The sequence below is a fragment of the Aplysia californica genome, unplaced genomic scaffold (assembly GCF_000002075.1).
Source record: "Aplysia californica isolate F4 #8 unplaced genomic scaffold, AplCal3.0 scaffold00019, whole genome shotgun sequence".
In the NCBI taxonomy this organism is placed as follows: Eukaryota; Metazoa; Mollusca; class Gastropoda; order Aplysiida; family Aplysiidae; genus Aplysia; species Aplysia californica.
This window is the reverse complement of record NW_004797289.1, coordinates 2,554,332-2,559,115: the sequence shown is the minus strand read 5'-3', so window position 1 is coordinate 2,559,115 and position 4,784 is coordinate 2,554,332.

The following is a 4,784-nucleotide window of genomic DNA, read 5'->3' as shown; positions in this document are numbered from 1 at the left end:
AAAAGTGGTCGTGCAAAAATTGGGGTTTGGCAAAGAGACGTGAAGGAGCAGTCACAGTCGCATTCTCCGTTTCTGTGAGGTATACAAGTTTGTGTTTCTGAAATATGTATGATGGTTGTTCAAAATGTGCCGCAACATTACCTTTGACCTGCCGATGGTAGGACAAATCGCTACTCTAGAATTACTAAGTTTTATCTGCCCAGTACCTAGTTTTGAACCTTTTTTTTAAATTTCACAGCAGGTCAAACTTTTTCGAATGCAATTCTTTGAATATCTTGATTACGACTCCAAACAATCTTACGATTTTGAAAGAGTAGATAAAACATAATTTGGCTTCTGACTTCAAGATGTTATAGTAACTCAAAACGGCCACAAATGTCAGATAGAGCTTTGTAATTCTGGGGTAGCGAATTATCTAGATTTCTTTCAAGTTCACTGCAATAATGCCTCATGTGGGTTGAGCAAACTGAAAGAGGAGAACAAAATAGATGGGCCTGGAACTATACTATAGTTGGTTCTTATACTTCTTGTACATCTAGGGTGGGGGTTTTTTCTCCTCTGATTTTTTGGGTATTTTGTTGTGTGTTTTTTTACAAATAATGTCTTCAAAAAGTTCAAACTGATTAGATAAACCATTGCGTCAGTGAAGGGAATAAAGATCCCTTTTGTATTGAATACCCAGAAGACATGAGATATTCTAAAGAATGCTGTAAGGATCAATACCTCATTTCCTTCGACTGTTCTGGTCTCTTCGGTTCTAGTTGAATTTCATTAGCTTTTTGTTTTTGGTTTTTGTTCATGTTTTGTTTGGGGTTTTTTGGGTTTGTTTTGTTGTTTGTGTGTGTGTGTGGGGGGGGGGTAGTTTTCTGTTGGCTTTTTTGTTTTGTTTCGGTTTTTGTGTGTTTGATATTGTTCTATTGTATGACTTTCGTCTTGTTTTTTGCTTTTTTGGGGGAGGGGGCGGTTGTTTTCTTTTATTATTATTATTGTTATTATTATTATTGTTCGTGTTATTTCTGTTACTGCAAGTTCTTTTCATTTGTGTTTGGCGCCACCAATCTGTCTGTTTTGTACTTGAGACTTGTTTGGTATCTTTTAACATTTTTTTTCTATTTTAGTGTTTGTTTTTCATTTCTGTGATTTCTTCGTTTTGTTTCGCAATAAGTTGCCCAAAAATAGAGAATTAGTGTCAGTCTTTAAAAGATTTGCATGATTTAAAACGTATTACCGTTATTCAAAATACTGCAAATTTGTTTGTTTTTAATTACCTCTTAACCTTTATTTTCAAACGCTGTCTGAATAGACCCGTGTTAAAATGTGAGCCAAATTAAGTGGAACAGACTGATGACATATATATCGTTAGTTGGGGACTTTGAGCTGTTTAACACCCCCATCACTAACTTGAAAATTGAAGAGGTAAAGTGGGTGGTTGGCGGGTGCTCTGGGGTGGTTTGCTTCTTTTTTCCTATGAAACATCTATCGTCCTTCTCTCCCCTTCTTCTTTTTTATGTTTGTTACTCTCTTGTAACGCCTGTTATCTTCTGGCACTCATATGACCTTATGCAGTTGCGAGCGCCGTAAAACCTCTCCTACAACTAAAAAACGAAGAAGTAAACAAGCGTGAAAGAGTCTGTTACTGCTTCACCGCCTGTTGCTGCGAGACAACTAAGTGAGGCACCGTGGTGAACTCGGGCGCCTGTCAAAATATTGAAATCCAAGAAACCAGCCGGTTTGACAAGTGTTTTTTTTTGTTGTTGTTGTTTTGTTTTGTTTTTTGGGGCTCAACACATTTTATGTGTGGATTTTGCTGGAAAAACCTGGATCAAATGCTCAAAAAACTCGTAAATTTTGAGTTAATAAGCACTCTCAAGCTATGGAAGTCGCTAAACTTCGGTGGCCATTTTAATAATAATAAATAATAAATGCATTTATATAGCGCATATCCATGCTCAAGAGCATGCTCTATGCGCTTTACAACTATTATTACCCCAGCAGACCCTCAGAGAACACTCGGAAATATCCTCGGCTTCCGCGGAAGCATACAGTGCAAGCTGTAGATTTCACGCGCTCAAACACTATCAAACTGACAAGATCGTTCACTGTCTATAGTCGGGTACCCATTTCCACCTGGGTGAAGTGAGGAAAATTTGTGCAAAGTGCCTTTCCCAAGGACACAACGTCGGGCGCCTGATCAAACCCACGACCTTACGGTTGCGAGTCCGAGAGCCTAACCACTAGGCCACCGACGCCACAATTTTCTTGCAAATTTTACATTTAAAACCATGGGACCTCACCTTTTTTAATTGCAAATATCTTGACTTATGTTCAAGCTAGATGACTATTTTTTCCAGGGAAAACAAGATAAATAAACTGGCTTTAAGATTATACCAATAACTTTATGTGCCCCAAAATTGACAAGGACCTGATTCCATCATGCTATGGCAACAATGGATTATCTAAACATTCTTCTCGAGACTGCTGCTAGCCGTAAGGATTTAAATTAAGAGGGCTGAACATTAAAAACGATAAAACAAGTCATGGAACACACAGAACATCAAAGCACCAATTTAGTGGTTCAGTGATCTGATAAGAATACTCCGAAACCAGCTAGCTGCACGAGCATACAACTAAAAAAGTCCAGGTACAAGTGCAAGGGAAGACCATGAAAAACTTGGCTGGATGGCGTTGAAGAGATCCTCCAAAATGATTACATATCATCAACAGAAGCCACCCACCTCGCCCTTGACCGGAACTTGCACCTCCCCTCGACATCTAACAATACAAAAGTCAAGTCAAGTCAAGTCAAGTCAAGTCAAGTCAAGTCAAGTCAATTCAAGGGGATGCAGCATAATGGCCACGTCGTCATCATCATCATCATCATCATCATCATCATCATCATCATCATCATCATCATCACCACCACCATTGTAAACAGCAGAGAATAAAATAAGGTTGAAACTTATAGAATTTACAAGAAAATTTTATATTGGCTCAACGTTTCGCCCGATCACGGGTTTCATCAGGAATATACAAAAAATAATGTTAGATCTAACGACTACACTAGCTATAGTAACCAAAATGCGCCCATCATCGTCACAATGCTAAAATGGTACGATAAACACAAATCGGAAGACCAGAGAAAGGGGAATGCTACGGCAAGAAGTGATATTATGTATGTACCGTCAAATCATATTAATAGAAATGTGAATGTAAGTAGTAGTAGTAGTAGTAGTAGTAGTAGTAGTAGTAGTAGTAGTAGTAGTAGTGGCACACATCTACATGTGGAAAGGAACTTTTAAAAACTTTAAATTCCCCACAGGTAGGAACTCTACCTATGTAGATGATGATGATGATGATGATGATGATCATCATCATCATCAGTGTTGAAAAGCCCAGTTAACGTATAGACTGTTGCTGAAATGTTGGTTTACAGCGTTAAAAAAGAGGGGGGGGGGGCTGCATTTCTAAATCCATAGAATCTCATTCTTCAACACACGACGAACATTCTTTTAATTTATTTTTCTTCCTTTCTTTTGGGAAGTGTTTACGGCACTCGCAACTGCATATACGGTCATGTGAGCGCGCGGGACACAATAATTAGCATTTTCAATTTGGTAGGAATTAATTGTGAATTTGCCCGAATGGGGGCCGAAGCCAACTGTTTTCGATTTTAGTACCACCGAGGACTCTTTAACGTGCGCAACTTACACACGTGACCTCCGAGATTGTTTTCGCCCTTTTACGAGAAGGCTTGGCGTTAGATTTTACCTGCCCTAAGATCAGGGGTATGGCTGATTTATAGCAGTAAGAAGAGGCCAATTAAGGAGTAGCAGTAGGAAGGTTGCAGAATGAGTCAGGAGCCCAGAGGTGGGGGCAAAGTAGCGGCAGGGGGGGGCGGCAGAAAATGGACACAAAAGCAGACGACAGAACATGGTTGGAGATCAGGAAAGAAGGTGAAAGGTGAAATTTTTTTGGAGAGGAAAATGTTCTATCGCTGTCAGCTTTCGAACCCTGGATCTCATCATCATCATCCAGTGCCAGATCTGCGACAGACATCTGCGACAGACATCGGCGATCATGATTTTCCATTCATTCCTTTTAAATGAATGTACTTTTCCATGACTGTTCTTGGGATATTACAGCAGTGGTTTCCCGTTGCCTACTGCCGACCCTGGATCTATTGAATTAAAAGCGAACACCGTACCTCTAGTCTACGAAAGCCCCCAAATATTCATTTTAATCCTTTAAGAGATGTAAATCTTGTCTTTTCTGTTCCAAAATTACATCTTCAGGGTTGTTGTAGTCTCTCTCTCCAAAGGTTGCGGCCGTTGAAAAAATGGTAAATTACCAATAACCGAATGTTATTTCTTCAATCTGAACGAAGTTGACCCTGATATCTTCCGCATCGGAAGATCCAAATTTAACCCGTGAAAACGAATAGCCCTCTGGGATGGTAGAGCAGTAAGGGTCACTGTGCTGGGAGATTGGATCAGGACGCGGGGTGAGCCTGAGATAATGGGAATGAAGTCAAGAAGAATAAGGACATCCTTTAAACATAGAACCTGAGGATGTCAGTGTATGGGAGGAAGGGATGTATGAAAGATAGGAGGTTGTGGGGATTCTATCTAAGATGCGTGTGTGAATTGGGGGAGGGGGTGTTAAGATATGTATTTCTCTCTATCTCTCTCTCTCTCTCTCTCTCTCTCTTTCTCTCTCTCTCTCTCTCTCTCTCTTTCTCTTTCTTTCTGTGTGTGTGTGTGTGTGTGTGTGTGTGTGTGTGTTTA